A 17,402-nucleotide genomic window follows, 5' to 3' on the forward strand; every position below is an offset into this window, starting at 1 on the left:
GAAAGACCTTGGACATGCAAATACAATGAGTAGGTTGCCACTGGATACCACACCTCCTACTGTACCCACTCCTTCCGAAACGCTGTTTCTACTGGAATTCTTGGACTCAACACCAGTGACCGCAACAGGCATAGAAACATGGACAAACCACGACCCACTACTGTCACGGGTGAGACGATTCATCAACAGCGGATGGCCGTCATCAGTAAGCGATGAGTCCCTGAAACCATTCTTTAGACGAAATGAACTGAGTTCACACGTCGGTGTGATACTGTGGGGACCACGTGTAGTTGTGCCGGAACAGGGCCGCGCACAAATACTGGAACTGTTACACGAAGGACATCCAGGCATGGTGAAGATGAAAATGTTCTCACGCCACTATGTATGGTGGCCAGGCATGGACCAAGAACATTCATCCATGGGAGTACCCCAGTGGTCCATGGCAACGAGTGCACATTGATTATGCCGGTCCTCTGATGGGAAAAATGTATCTCGTCATTGTGGATGCATATTCCAAGTGGATTGACGTACACGTGACAACCTCCGCTACATCTGAAACTACGATACTGAAACTGCAAGAAAGCTTCTCCATCTTTGGAGTACCAAAGACTGTCGTATCAGACAATGGTACATGCTTTGCCAGTGCGGAATTCCAAAAGTTTATGTGCAAAAATGGGATTGAACACATATTCACTCCTCCCTACCACCCTGGATCTAACGGTGTAGTAGAAAGATCTGTACAGACCCTGAAAGAAGGAATCGAGGAAATGGAAGGCGGTACAGTAGAATCGAAGGTAACCCGATTCCTGTTCAGGTACCGCACTCCACCTCACTCCGTCACAGGAAAATCTCCAGCTGAGCTGATGATGGGCAGAAGGATGAGAACCAGTCTCGACTTAGTCTATCCCGACGAGGCTAGAAAAGTCGCACGACAAAAGGCCTACAAAGATGCTCATGCACACGCCAAGACAGTCGAAGTTGGTGATCAAGTCTATGTCACTAACTTTGGAAGTGGTCAAAGATGGATTCCGGAAACTGTACTGAAAATAGCCAGTTCTATCTGTGACATCCATCTTGCTGACGGACGTAAAGTACGACGTCACATGGACCACATGAAACAACGCTTCGAAGTGCCAGAGCACAAACTGACTGTGATTCCAGAGATAGTAACTCCAGTACTGCAGAACAACACACAGTCTCCTCCGACCAACTTGCAGACACCTCAGGACGACGTGCAAAAAACTCGAGATGACGTGCAAACATCTCGTGATGAAACTTTGACGAAGAGTGTGCAGTCACCAAACCAACCAGAGACACTGCGGCGCTCTAGCCGAGCGACCCGAGTTTCTGTGCGCCTTGACGTATAATTTGTCAGAACATTTATCTGAAAGTTCCTATTTCATGGACTCTTAAAGTTTAAAGTTTTGAAGTTTTAAAAGTTCTAGTTACAGTTAAGAAAGTGTTCATCAAAACAAGAGACTCTAAATGTGTTGGATCATAAACCTTAATTTTGTAATTTTCACGTAAAAGTTACATCTTTTATTTCATCTTAAATTTCATATCTTAAAAGGTGAGAAATGTAATGTATTGAGATAACGTCGTAAGTCAGGGTAACCTGATAGCTAAATTAATGCTCCCTCAAGCGGAAGTAATTCAACGCTCCCGCACTGCGCATGCATATGGTATCTACATGGCGACCATGTGCTATGATTGTAAAATGTCATGCTGAGAATAAACAAGCTATTAACTCCCAGTCGAGTTCAGTATATGACAACTTTGTTCAAGAAGAGTTTTATCAGTTTCATTGTGAAATCTTGGTGCTGTATCCTAATTACTCCTAGGCCTAGTCTGTGACTTGTTTGTTTGTTTGTTGTGTTCCACTTCATTCACTTTAGGCTGTGATTTAGCCCCGAAAATCATTTCATCTCGTCCCAGCAAATTCCGGGTGAAAATCTGACGCTTTGTTACATAATTTAACCAGTAGGCCGTCACTGTCGCATACTTTTCTGTTCCGATGCATTGCACAATACGTCTTGCACTCGAATTACGTCTCAAACTATATTTGTCAAGTGTAGCCATAATCGGGTGAAAAAATCAAATTCTAAGCCAATCAGAAACCATAAAAGCAAAGATCGTCATAGGTCAAGGGTCAATAGCCATAAATAGACCAGTGAATACCTTTTATGAGACGGAACACGTTGGATTGTTTACATTTGTCTGAGAGAATTTCTCTGCAAATATGCCGGGATTACTGGATAATATCACCTGTTAAATGTTGCATTGACACGGTAAAGACGACTTACCCCTGATCTGTGGCATAAATATGGCCAATAATTAGGAAATAGCACCAATGATTGAATGAATCTTTTATTTTCTGGAAACAAGTATTTCTTCAAAACTATTTCAGTGAAACAATATCCAAGAGAAATATATACTTAATACAGATGAAAACGAGTTTGGCATGCTTGAAATACTGGTTCGGTCTTATAATTATATATAATGCTAAGAAAAAACAAAAATAATAATACCATGTGATCTGATCGATACAATTAATAATAATTCACCTTCATCAATTTTACTATTTTTTAAAACGAGAAAACAATAGACTTATTATAAGAGTATAGAGAGAGAGAAATGGGGTTTAACTTCCACTCGACACAAACTAGGTAATTTTGGTTCAATTTTATTCCAATAATTCGCTTGCGTGTTGTGGTCTTTAGCAGTGGGAGGAAACCGGAGGACCCGGAGAAAACCCATGAGGTTGGACAGGCCACCCTTCTCCTTGTCAAGTACAACCGTGGAATCAATGACAGACCTTATGATATGCTACCCATTCGGCTACACAACCCCCTATAAGAGAGTATAAGATTACATTTATTTAAAGAAAGAAATTAAAAAAAATAAACAAATGCAATTATATAAATTTCCTCGTACACAACAATACCATACACAACTAGTATTAATGAAAAATGTATATAATAATAATAATAATAACATCATCATTTTTTAAAGTGTATTAATACTGGAGAACGGTTTCTAATGTGCTGTTCAGGTTCTTATATTCACAGAATACATGTATTTACACAGAGATCAGGTCTTGTGCCCATATACACTGTACAAAATTGAAAGATATATACCAACCAGTAAATAAAAGTACATATAAGAGAAAAGCAAACAGTAATTACCTAAGTAAAATGGTTCTAGTAAAATGAATTAGAAATGAAATGGTCTAATGAAGATGGGCATATACGCCATACAGTGTGCTATAAAGCAAATTTTGCCTGGGCACAGCACTATGGTCTACGTTTATATCAAATTACAACTGCCAAGGGATCTTTTTACGTGCACACCAATGTATACACAGGACCTCGACTAGACTGCTGTCCTTGTGCCTTGTCAGCCCTCCGCCTGCACCACTGACAAGGGGAAACCGTCGGAAATGAATTAGAATAAAAAAGTAAAATAAAAACATATAGTAAGCATAAAGTGACAAAATATAATATGAAAATTTATTGACATGTACAGTACATTTAAGTAAAACATATTTAAAATATGTAATATTAGAAAAACGCTTACAAAAATACATGTATACAGGTGTAGGCCTACTCACATAATTTCATCAATATCATCATCACTATTAAAATCAATGTCACTGTCAGCATATGTTTGGCTGTCACTTTTATATTCGAACAATATACACAAAACCATACAAGAAAGTTTTCACTCGTAACAAGTACATCTATTACTGATCTATCTGTAAAAGTGTAATGCAGCTTGATTTACATTCACATTGAAAATTTTGTTTGGTGCTTGATCTCTAGTCACCCTAACCCTGTCATTTTTTCAATAGAGTTTAACAAGAGGGGTTTAAATTTACAGAGCTACAGTCAGGCAACCTGGGAGGAATGCGCCAGAATATGCCCCCTTTTTGACTGGTGATGCAAAGGCAGAAATAATTCTTCATACATATTTTTTTCAAAAAAAGTAAGTGCACTTGTACCAACTCATCTATTTCGGTTCTAATTTTCTCCATAACATGGGGGTTGGATGGCCGAATTGTTAGCACGTGCGCACTGTATCATAAAGCCTGTCATTGAGTCAACAGGCGTGGTTTCGAATCCCCGGTTGTACGTGACAAGGAGTAGGGTCGCCTGTCCAACCTCGTGGGTTTTCTCTGGGTCCTCCCCTTTCCTCCCACTGTTAAAGACCTCTACGCGCAAGCGAATTATTGAAATAAAAAAATTAAACCATATGTTAGTCCCAAAATGACCTAGTTTGTGTCGAGTGGAGGTTAAATCCCATTTCTCTCTCTCCATAACAACTTGTTGGGTATGAGTACTGCACATTGTATTTCACCTCAATAATGATGACACAGTCTTAACCATAGTGGTCTTCTGTCTTTGACTGAGTGGACCTCTCTATTGGTCTGAGTGGTCTTGGGCGGAGTAGTCCTTGGTGTGGGTTGTCAGGCATTTGGGAGAATATCTTCATCAGCTTGCATTTGCAAGAAAATGGGGAAAATGTTAAGATATGATCCGATCCCCTTAAACAAATTAACCAGATCTATTATTTTATTCTCTTTCTCTTATTTTTTTTTTTTTTTTTTTTTTTGGCTTGTTTCTAAACATCACTTTCTTCAACAATTTAGGAATCGTGATAATGTTTCATACACAGTTTGGTAACGTGGAATGTGATGAGTAGGCCTAGTAGTAGCCTCTACCATTATACCCCAGTCCAGTGAGAGTTTTGTCTGCACATTCCTGACTGGAGTTCTGATTCAGCTTTGTCCAGCAAATCGGCATTTGTCTCCGGCACATTTCCATCTAATTTGATCCACTGGTTAGCACATACCTTAAATTTTTCCCAGCTTGTCGCAGTGAACGGTTTTAGCTCAGTGTTTTAACAAAATGTACTCGAGCTATGCAGTTTTACTTTAGCTATCCTTCCGCCATGTACCGTTAATAACAAAACGTAAACAAAGAGCAGGTGACCTTTCACCACATGACCTGTTGAACTTTTCGTCGTGTATGTGTGATTGGCCAATTATGTCACGTGATCTGTTTAAAGCGAGTCACCGCGAAATTCAAATACCATTGCACATTGACAAGTAAGCCAATATTTAATTTACGTTTTCTATCAAACGTCAAAGAATTGATAAAAGAAAAGTTGTGTGACAATACAAAGTAATACTAGAAGAAATAGATGATGTAGTTTTTTTTTCACCCGAAAATGGTCGGGACGGAGAAACAGAAGCAAGCTAGCTAGAAATTTCACACAACGGCCTACTTAGCCTAGATCTAGACAAGAACACTGCCTAGAATCAGTTAGACGTAATTTAGCCTGTCACTACTTTTATAAACATTAAAGCTAACATGAAGAATGAAAAAGCTTACAACCTTTTGTGTAGATGAGCCCAGATCTTATTCACACGCTGAACAATTTCAGCTTCAGTTTTAGAATCATTGTATGCGTGCTATGTCCAGTGACATTTGATTCATTTTCAATCTTCCAGAAATTCCTTTTAGCAGTTTTCAACCTGACTGGAGATAGTTTGTGCAGTGACAGATGCTGTGTAGAGAGGAGTGCAGTGACACTTTCATCCATTTTAGCGTTTGTAACAAGTTTGATATTCTGTGTTTTATAAAACTATTAATTTAATTACAGAACTGTTCATTAATATTTTGTGATTTTTTTTTTATTTTTTTTTTGTCAATTTGTACAAAATTATATTGTCAACTTATTGAAATGTAATATCTGTTTTCTTCTAGAAATCAAAGCATGCTACTAATGAAAATTTCTTTTCAGGTTAATGTTTTATGGTTTATGTATATACTTTTTTTTTACCGTAACTTTAAATGTTATTTTTTGGCCTGATATTTCCCTTCTTATTATCTAAAATGGATAAAATGATTGATTGGTTTGATGGGTCTGTTATTGATAAGGATACTGCAAGAGCCCACATTCTTAGCTTTGAAGATTACCTAAACCATCAAGATATTGCCATTGGTGATGAAGAATTAGAGCACATATCACATCTGTTTGAGCATTTGCCCAATGACAACGCTTTTCTGTGGATAGAGGACATTGAATTTGAGTCTTATGATAATTTGAAAGACCAGTTCATTGAGAAGTATTCCTCAACTAAGACTAAACTTGGATTGTATAGCCAATATTCCAATAATCAATATAATTGTTCATTGTCCCCAAGTGACATTTTAGATAAAATCAAGAAATTAGCCAATCAGTTAAGTTATAATTTGTCACAAGGTAGGCATCAATTTATATCTATTTTGACTGTAAACAGGCTGTTATTATGGCAAGTTCTGATGACACAAGTGCACAAAATACTACTTCTCAAGAGGTTAGTTTGTCTGAGAATTCCAGAATTCCCATAGTCCTCAAAGGAGAACCCCAACACATTCTGATTCCAGCAGACACACATCACCTCTCCGAGATCAACGACCTAAAAGTCCCTCAAATTCTAGGTTGAACAAATCACAGTCGTCGTTTATAGATAACAGTACATATTTTGTGATTATTGCCTCAATCCGGGTCACATATGGAGACCCAGTTTGGCTCGGCAAGATAAGTACTCGCAGATATTTTTCACACTCTTTCAACGCTACTAGTTACGATGCAAATATATCAGATTTTCAGTCGCAGCCTTTTGCTGTTAAGAGACAGGGTTTTCGACAACCTGGTGGATCATCTAGGCCGCAACGCTCAGATCAACGCACACATATCTCTCGCAGGGGGGTGGGGGTGGGGGTGGGGGTCGAATGGTTAGCACGTGCGTGTTGTATCATAAGGCCTGTCATTGAGTCAACTGGCGTGGTTTCGAATCCCCGGTTATACGTGACAAGGAGTAGGGTCGCCTGTCCAACCTCGTGGGTTTTCTCTGGGTCATCCGGTTTCCTCCCACTGCTAAAGACCCCTTCGCGCAAGTGAATTATTGAAATAAAATTAAACCATATCTTAGTCCCGAAATGACCTAGTTTGTGTCGAGTGGACGTTAAACCCCATCTCTCTCTCTCTCTCTCTCTCTCTCTCTCTCTCTCTCTCGCAAGGATTTTTCAATAGGGCAATATTTGATAATAATGTTTAACAAATATTACCCCAACTCAGTCAAAGGACATTGACTCAGATGTCATTCTTTAGTAAGCCCATTTAATTGCTGTAAGGGTTGTTTAATAGATAGGAAATCTGACCTTATTTTTTTGATAGTGGTGCTCTAAAACACACATTTTACAATTCTTCTCCTTATTTGTCATGTTCACCTGTACATAAGTTAGCAAACTGTTTGCAATTTCTTATGGGTAATGGCCAGATGTTAAGTTGTTCAACTTTCATGCTTATTCAAGTCGGTATTCAAGGTCATTCGTTTCGTTTAAAGGTTTATAGTGTCCCAAATTTAATGGGTATTGATCTTACTTTTGGTCAGGACACCTTATCGGAATTACGAGGTTTCTTACATTTTGAGTATTTTGGTGTAAGCTTAAAAGAGTCCACTTTAACATTAAGCCAGGTCATACACGCTATGTCGCCTTATATGGTTATGTTCCTCCAGCTCTATATAGGAATCGCGAGGGCCTTCTTCAGACGAGATCAGATAACACATGTTCATCGTTTATACTTGCTACTTTACTGCGCAACAGAACTGTTGTTCGCATATTAAACCCTGGTAGTAAAACTCTTCACCTTAGACAATCTAATCCTTTGTTCTATTTCAACACGGGTACTGTTTTGTGTGTGATTCGTCCGATTTTCTTCAACGTGCAGAACAATATTCCCATCTTAAGAAGTGTTCTGAATAGATCGGAAATCTTATTTCGTTTACATTCATTTTGTGTCTTATTTTTAGTTAAGTCCCGATTTGTATTTCGAGCCTCTCATTATCAACCAATCAGCGTCCAGGAGGTTTTCTCCGTGCTTCTAGCTGTCATGTCGCCATTTTTGTCAACAATCTTTTCAGTCCGTCTTTAATTGTCAAAATGTTGTCTTAAATTAATTGACTAGCTTTAGTCATTGCAAGGGCGAGATAGATCCACTCTCCAGGTACTATTCTAGATCAATTGTATTGCGTGTTATTCAGTGACCATACAGTGTGTTCGTCCTGCCAGGACATTATTAGAAATGGTTATTTACATTTCGATGTTATTTCAGACTATTACAAAATACAGAAATGACTTTTAGGGATTAATGTTCAATGCTTCTGAAATAATGACTTTTCTGTGTATTTACCAAAGTTTATTATCATTGTTATTTGTTTTACATTTGTCATAGATCCATGCTTTTGTTAGCTGTCATGCAGCCACTTGTCTAGGCCTTAAAAGGAACATTAATTGTCATATTTCGTCTTAGTCTAATCCTTTAAAGGGACATTTATGTCATAACTTGTCACAATCAGTTCTAGTCCTTATTGTCCTTAACTTTTGTCTTTTCAGAATGAACGAACGATATATGAGTATATATGAATGGCATATATGAATGGCATAATTATGACTATGAACGATATATGGTGTATGATACAATATGATTGACATGATTGACTATATGAATAAACGTCTGAAATGTCTCTGAAGTCTAAATATACGTCGTCATGTGAATAAACGTCTACAAGTCTAAAGATATGTCGTCATATGAATAAACGTCTACAAGTCTAAAGATATGTCGTCATATGAATAAACGTCTACATGTCTAAAGTCTAAATATATGTCGTCATTAGGAAAGACTATGAAAAATGTTCCTTTGCTAATGGCGAAATTATAGAATATTGTGACGAATCCGAGAAAGGAAGATTAGAACAGTGGGAGGCAGACCTCACGAATGATTTTTATGCTATTGAAGATCTGCTCTCAGAACACATAAAACCTTGTCCAGAAGTGATCAGTCAATTCAGGGTGTAACGTCCACACCCAAGTCAAAGTCAGAGCAAACGTCAAAGGCAGAGTAACCTGCGCATACATTGCAGTCCGTCCCACATACGCCTACATCACAGTCAGTTCAGCGCACCAACACGATACAGCCAGCCGAACATAAGTCAATATTGCACTTGCAGCCAGATGAACACACGTCAACATTAGAGTCTAGTCAACAGAATACACAAACGTTGTCTTATCAGTCGAAACCTAGGGCGAAAAAATTATTTGATAGTTGGATGGATGAGTTGAAAGAGTTTGAAGAAACTGTCCATAGTCAAAGAAAAGAAGAAATCTCAATAGCCGATGCTCTTCTTATATTGGAATCGAATCGCGATATTCCAGCTCTCAAAATCAATATCTTTGACGGTATTCCTCTTGAGTATGTGGAGTTCATACAACGGTTCAGAGCACACATACATGATAAGCCACATCTTACAGATGAAGTCAGGATGGGACAACTTAAGAGTCATCTGTCAGCGGGAGTCAACAAAACTTTGTCAGGTTTGGGATCGTCCGGAAGTATGTACGCGACTTCTTTAAATACTTTGAAAGCTGAATATGGTTCCCCTAGTCGAATAGCTAGAGCATACGTAACCAAGCTCACCAATGGTCAAAAGATAACTGAGAAAAATGCCCCGAAAAAACTTTCAGTTGATGTAATCAATGCTATCGCCAGTCTAACTCAGCTGAATTATTTTTCTGATATCAATGCCAGTGGCAATCTCAGGAAAACTAAAGACTAAAGTTGCTTTAATCAGAACATCAGGTGAAACTCCGTCAGTCACGCACATAGACACATTTCTTAGATCCAAAGTTAGAGACGAATTCGATCTTGATTTTGGTGATGTCAAGAAAACTAATGCCATCAACAAGCCTGCCTACTTACCTTATAAGCGATCTGTCAATGCAGCACCCAGTCATGCTCAAAATGGTCAAAGATCGTCACCCAAGAATTGTTCTTTTTGTCAAAAGGAACATTATCTGTCACAGTGTGAAAGGTTCAGAAATGTAGACAATAAAGCCAAATTCACACATGTCACGTCAGAACACTTATGTTTCTCTTGTCTTTCTAGAGGACACAATATCTTTAGGTGCCGAAACAAACAACGATGTAATGAAAATGGTTGTCAACGATACCATCACAAACTCTTACACTCAGATACTCCAGTCAGCAGTGTGTTAGACAAACGTGCAATGTTACCAGTCTTCCGAATCCGGTTTAAAGCGCCTAATGGAAAAACTGTGTATGGCAATGCATTAATAGACAGCGGTGCCGGTACAACCGTCATAAGAAAAGCCTTCGCCAAAGCCTTGGGTCTCCAAGGGAAGATCGAATCTATTGACATTTCTGTCGTTGGGGGGAGACAACTCTCTCAGAAGTATAGTCGTCGGGTAAACTTTAAAGTATCTGCACTTAATGGTGTTGAGGAATTCAACATTCAAGCACACGAGATTGATTACACCATAATGGATGTCCCAGCACTTGATAAGCAATGGCTCAAGTCTTTTAATTATTTAACAGACATAAACTTCAGTCAGGAAGAAGGCCCTGTAGATCTCATCCTTGGAGTACAGTATACACACCTACATGCGGATTCAGAATATCGCCAAGGACTACCATATGAACCTTTAGCCAAACATTCTCTACTAGGATAGTACGTCATTGGTTCCGATAAAAAACAATGTTCAGTCAACACTATATGCCAGTTCCAAGAGTCAATAAGCTTGGAAAAGTTCTATGAATTTGAAACGATGGGAGTTCGTGCAGCCAATTGTCAATGTCCGAAGATACAGATTTCCAGATAAGATCAGAAAGCAATGGACATCTTCGAATCAACATGTCAGAAAAGTGGTGACAGATATCAGATAGGACTTCCATGGAAATCAGAGAAGAACCAGTAGCCATAGTCGGAGATATCTCAAAAATGTTTCTTCAAGTTCGTCTAAGGGAAGAAGACAGCCATGTTCATCGGTTCTTATGGAGAAATATCGATACAACCACAGATCCTGATATCTATCGTCTCTTGAGGGTCACATTTGGAGATAAGTCGTCGCCTGATATGGCCTCTTACGTCATGAACAAGATTGCCATGGTCCATCAAAACGAGTATCCTGAGGCAGTCGCAATTCTTCAAAGAGACCGATATATGGATGATCTTATTCAAGATGAAGCCATCAAAAGAATGAATGATCTCGATAAACTCTTAGAAACCGTAAAATTTAAAATTAAGGAATGGTATTGTTCAGCCAGTTCAGTCAAATCTAGTCAGTCAGTCAACGATGTCAGTCTGGATATGGAAGATGATCTTAAAGCACTAGGCTTAGGCTAGAATCCTGTCATGGATATACTCAAGTTCACAGTCAAGTTGTCAACGTCTCAGTATTTACTAAGAGGATCGTCCTGTCAAAAATGTCAAGTCTATTTGATCCTTTGAGATTAGCCTCTCCAATAACCATTAAAATGCGCATGGCTATGCAGGAAATTTGGAGACGTAAGGAGTTACAGTGGGATGATCATCTCTCTAGCGACTTCAATCAACTATGGTCAATTTTGTTTGATGAAATCTTTCGTCTGAACAACTTGTCTTATCCTAGATGCCTAAAACCAGTCAAACCTGAAATGCACACGTTCTGTGATGCTAGTTTGAAAGCATTTGGAGCCGTGATTTATATAGTATGGACAACGTCTAATGGTCGAGAAGTCCAGCTCGTAACGTCTAAGGCCAAAGTATCACCTTTACGTCAGTCTACAATTCCAGTCTATCAACGTGAAACCATTTGTCGGTGTCAGAGTCACGGAAATCCAGTCACTGTGGGAATTGTCACAGTTCAAGTATTTGCCCACAGATCTTAATCCTGCGGATGATCTTAGTCGTGGTCTCACGATTGACAGAATGACAGAGAGATGGATATCAGGTCCAGAGTTTCTTAAATGTCTACAGTCAGAATGGCCTGTCCAGTCAAATATGTCAATAACAATAGAAGATGACAACGAATTAAAAAAGGTGAAACCTTTATTCTCTGTATTCAAGTCTTCATCAATACAACCTATAATTGATCCAGTCAAATATTCCAGCTATTCTAAATTACTTAGAATAACGTCATATGTCTACAGATTCATTAGTAAATTAAAATCAATGGTCAATTCTCGTCGATCAAAGTCTACTACGCCAGAGTTTTGTCAGTCAATGTCTAAGCAGTCAGACTCAGTCGCAGAATCAAGTCAATTTTTCAACTACCTCAACGGCCCTTTAACGCCTAAGGAAACAAACAAATCTGAAGATTATTGGATGCGAATAGTTCAACTTGAGAGATTTATGTCCCTATGTTGAAAATCAAATCATCAGAGTAGGGGGACGTTTACGTCATACGTCTCTTTCCTACGATCAGCGTCATCCAGTCTTATTGCCAAGAGATCATCACATCACTAAATTGATCATCTTAGAAGTTCATCAGAAAGCGAAACACGCTGGTGTAGAAAGAACCTTAGCTGAAGTTCGTCGTAAATTTTGGATAGCTCATGGTCGTCAAGTAGTCAAATCTATCGTCAAATCTTGTACCATCTGTAGAAAGCTCAGACAGTCTCCCTGTGAAACTCTCATGGCAGATTTTCCACCAGAAAGACTAAAACCTTTATCACCACCACCATTGAAGTTGAAATCAATGTTAATGACACTCGTCCATTTTATATTCGCCCATGTCGTACCACTGAGTCCAATAAAGAGGTTATCATGCCGATAAATGATAAATTAGTAAAATTGGGTATCATCTTTGAGGGCCACCAATCATACACCTCTCCCGTTTTAATTTTCCCTATAACGGGAACTACAGATAAACGTGTTGTAGTTGACTTTCGTCACTTAAATAAGCGCACGCAGTTATCAGCTGCCCATTTCCCACAATGTTCAGCAATACACGGGTATATCTTCCTATCACGGAGGTCGCCATTTTTACTTAAGGCTTAATTGTATCCCCTGCTATTTTTCAAGCAGAAATTGATCCGACTCTCTCTGAAGTACCTGCCAGTCGTCACTAATGTATTGCTCATTACAACGATACCATTGTATTTAGTAAGGATGACCAGTCACACAGTAATCACTTACAGGCTGTCTTTCAAGCACTTATTGATTATGGGCTGAAGATTCCCCCTCGTAAATGTTCGTTCTTCAGAAATCAAGTCGTGTACAAGGGTCATTTAATTAAGATTAATAACGAAGGACTTATTACCCTAACGCGATTGGCAAACCGTTGGCGGGCTATTTAACATCTTGTTCGTCCTAACTAATAAAGAAGTTCGTAGGTTTATAGGAACCGCCAACTATGTCTCATACTTTCTGCCCCTGCATCAGATTTCTTCCAAGAGATCTACATTTTCATGGACCGACGGACATGAAAAGGCTTTTCAAGATGTAAACTATATTCTTACTAACCCACATGTTTTCTACCGCCCTATTGCAAACGGTCATTTGAGTCTCTATAGCGATACATCTCGGTCAGCTACTGGATTGTACATTACATAAATCGTAAAGGAGCGCATATCGGGTTATTATACTAAGAAGTTACCTCCGTCATATAAGTTTTGCCGAGTAGGAAATGTTAGTTCTTCTCATAAACATCATAAATTTCCAGTTTACTGCCTATGTTTACCACTCTGCAATAGTTCAACTTCTGTATTCCAAGAAAGAACCGTGTTCTCAACGTGTCACTAAGTTAATTGTCAAACTATTCCAATATTCATTCCAAATCTTCTATAAAAAGGGAACTGAATTAGTCTTTGCAGATTTGTTATCAAGGAGTTCAACTGATACAGACGATGAAATTGATCAAGTTGTACCCACTGCTTTTATCCTTTCTGAGCTCGCATTTCCGGTTACCCAGTCTCTAAGTCGCCCGGTTACATGTCAATATGCAAAACAGAAGCAAACCGCCATTCCTGAACTTTTCCCCAAACCTTCCACAGTACTACTACAGTTAGTCAACCAACTGTTAAACATATTTATTGCATCAACAAAAATAATTCTTGATACAATTGGATTGGACAAAAGTTATTAAAACTTACAAACGTCCTTTCCATATTCAGAAATTGTATAAATAGGAATAGTGCAGTTTCCTTGAAGAATTGTGAGATGTAACAAATATAGATCTAATATACATAATAAATAACAGACAAATAAACAAACAAACAGAAATGTACAGGGTGAAAATGAACACAGCTTACAAACAACATTTAAAGCGTTTAGTTGCTTTTATATATGAACACACTTTTTCGAACAATTTTTGATGGTTGGGTAAATTGCTGTCTCCGCACAATAGGGTGTGCACATTAATCGTAGGTAAAAAGGTCAGGGATTCAAATAATTTTGCTCTTTCACTATTAAATTTGTTTCACTGTAAAATAAAATGGTTTGCGTTTTCATTTGGATATCCACATTTACACCTAGGGCTATTAACCAATTTAATTTTATGGAGGTCTGAATTTAAAGAACTACACTGGTGACGCATTCTAGTATGTATAATATTTTCGTTTCTGTTACCAGTTTGAAAAAAAAACTGGGCGCTACATTGTCATTGTTGGTACTATTTAATTTAGATTTAAAGTTTTTAATATCAGGAATTGTTTTTATAGATTCGTGTAAGTTGTTCCAGTCTTTTACTGTTTGGGGGATAAATGACTTTTGATATAATGTGGATTTGCAAAAAGGAACGGGGATATCAGCATTGTTACGTAGGTTATAATTATGCTTTGCCGTGTAAAGCTCGTTTAATTTATCTGTAAGATAGTGTGGATAATTGTTATATATAATTTTGTGAAAAAGAGACAGTCTTCTTATCCTGCGACGTTCTGATAAATTAACTAAGCCAGTTTCATAATATAAAGATTCTTTACTTGAGTATTTCGGGAGTCCTGTAATAATTCTAGCTGCCTCCAGTTGAATTTTTACATTACAACAATCCCACAATTCACAAGCGTATTCAAGTACGGATCTTATGAACGATGTGAAATAATTTCTAATGTTTTTCGCTTAAAAGTATATTTCAGAATTTTGTATCTCGGGCATTATAAATCTAGTGTTTGTTTTGGAACGAAATTCTAATGAGTTGCTTAGTGATTCATTATTGGATACGGATATAAAAAAACGAATTTAGTAATTCGGCCTTTTCGCAGTCAGTGTATGCAACTTTGCCATCTGTTTTTGATATTAAAGTCGGTATAACATTTTTATACGCCCACATTTTCATGTGGACGTATATTGTCGTCGCCCCTGTCCGTCTGTCCGTCCGTCCGTCCGTCCACAATTGTTTGTGAACACTCTACAGGTCACAATTGTTATCCGATTTCAACGAAACTTGAAATATAGGTTTATAACCCACAGATCTCGGTTTCTTTCGATATTCGCGCTTATCGAACCATAACTTCCTGAATTATGGCCCCTGGTTGTACGAAAAATCGCATTTTTAGCTTGTGGACCCCATAGAGGTCACAATTTTTATCCGATTTAAAAAAAACGTTTGAATATATCACCGTTACACCCTAAGGATGGTAGAGTTTGAATTTCGTAAAAATCGGACCGCAACTGACGGACAAAATGGCCGCCCCTCGTTTGCAAATGGTGTCAAAATATTGTGTATCAGGGTTGTCATCTGATTTTGATGAAATTTGAAATGCATGTTTATAACCCAAATATCTTGGTTCCTTTCTATTTTCGTGCATATCGAATCGTAACTTCCCGAATTATGGCCCCTGATTTTACGAAAAATCGCGTTTTTAGCTTGTGGGTCCTCTAGAGGTCACAATTATTATCCGATTTAAAATAACGTTCGAATATATCACCGTTACACCGTAATTTCGTCTGAGGTTGAGTTTCATGAAAATCGGACGAAAATTGCCAGACAAAATGACCGCCCCTCGTACGCAAATAGTGTAAACATCTGGTATATCAAAGTTGTGGACCCTCTAGAGGTCACACTTTTGATCCGATTTCGATGAAACTTGAAATACATGTTTAAAACCCAAAGATATTGGTTCCTGTCGATATCGGATCGTAACTTCCTGAATTATGGCCCTTGATTGAACAAAAAACCACGTTTTCAGCTTGTGGTCCCTGTAGAGGTCACAATTTTTATCCGATTTAAAAAAAAACCGTGTGAATATATCACCATTACACACTAAGATCTTGGTTCCTTTTGATAAACGCGGATACCCGAACTTAACTTCCTAGATTATGGCCCCTGATTGTTCGAAAAATCGCATTTTTAGCTTGCAGATTCTCTAGAGGTCACAATTTTTTCCGATTTTAAAAACCGTTTAAATACATTACCATTCCACCATAATGAAGATTAAGTCGTATTTCGGGAATATCGAAATGAAACTGCCCGACAAAATGGCCGCTCTTTGTATGCAAATTGTGCAGAAGTGTATAATACGAAGGTTATGGAACCCTCTAGAGGTCACAATTTTTATCCGATTTTGATGAAACTTAAAACATATCTTTATATCCCAAAGATCTCAGCCCCTTTTGATATTTGCAAATTTCAGGCCATAACTTTCTGGATTTTTGCCCCTGATTGTACAAAAAATCGCGTTTGTTTTTAGCTTGTTCTCTATCCATCTGTTGCAAAATGTGGGTGTATCCTGCCTGGCAACCGCTGGTTAACATTTTGCCCTAATAAGTTTTTCATTGAGTACCAGAAATCACTCGATCGGTGATAGTTTAAACAAGTTGATCATAACATTTAGATTTTAATTGTTTTTTTTAATTGTTAACTTTATAAATTTATTTCTTTGTTTCTTGTACCCATTCAAATCCTTCAGTTTTTTTGTTTGAATAAAAATTCTTCGTAAGCTATCACGTTTTCTAATCGCTTTTCGTATTTCAGAATTAAACCACGGTTTGTCAGAGGGTCGAATTGTAACGCGTTTATTTGGGAATGCATTCATTGATAATCTGATTTAAAGTATCGTAAAATAATTCACAGGCATCATCTAAATTGAGTGAATTAAATCATATATATACATGTATAAGATTGTTGAGTTTATCGTAATTCGCTTGGTTATAAATAGTTACTTTATGATCAGAAATATGCTTATCAAAATCTATAGTTTCATTTAAGCAAACGTTTAGGTCTAGTGGAGTTAAAATGAAGTCTAAAAAAGTAGATGTTGAGGACGTAACTGTTGTTTGAGTTAAAACAACATTTCTTAACGAGTTTGATAACAATAAATCCTGTAACTTACTGTTTTTTGTAGTGATCAGATCGATGTTTAAATCGCCTAAAATTATTATAGAGTCAGTAGTTTGGTACGCTGTATCAATTGATGTATCTAAACGAGACAAAAATTCATAGTTAGCATTCGGTGGTGTATATGCTGTTGCTATATTAAGATGATCCTATGTTTGAATTTGATTTCTACCCATATAATTTCTTAATCGTGCCTTCTTTTGCACAATAAAGTTTCGTTAATATAAAACAAAATACCAC

The 17,402-nt window shown here is 37.7% G+C and overlaps 1 long non-coding RNA gene across 4 annotated transcripts in view; it reads right to left on the bottom strand.

The window, feature by feature from the left end:
* Positions 1-17,402, bottom strand: part of LOC126830657 (uncharacterized) — a 77,916-nt gene that overhangs the window by 36,941 nt on the left and 23,573 nt on the right. For 2 of the 4 annotated variants that reach the window (XR_007683906.2, XR_007683909.2), the window contains one exon: positions 17,158-17,244. The exons of the other annotated variants lie outside the window; for them this stretch is intronic. This is a non-coding gene — a long non-coding RNA (uncharacterized LOC126830657). The remainder of the gene's footprint in view (positions 1-17,157; positions 17,245-17,402) is intronic. 4 annotated transcript variants of the gene reach the window in all.

This window comes from Patella vulgata, chromosome 1 (assembly GCF_932274485.2).
Source record: "Patella vulgata chromosome 1, xgPatVulg1.2, whole genome shotgun sequence".
Classification (NCBI taxonomy): domain Eukaryota; kingdom Metazoa; phylum Mollusca; class Gastropoda; family Patellidae; genus Patella; species Patella vulgata.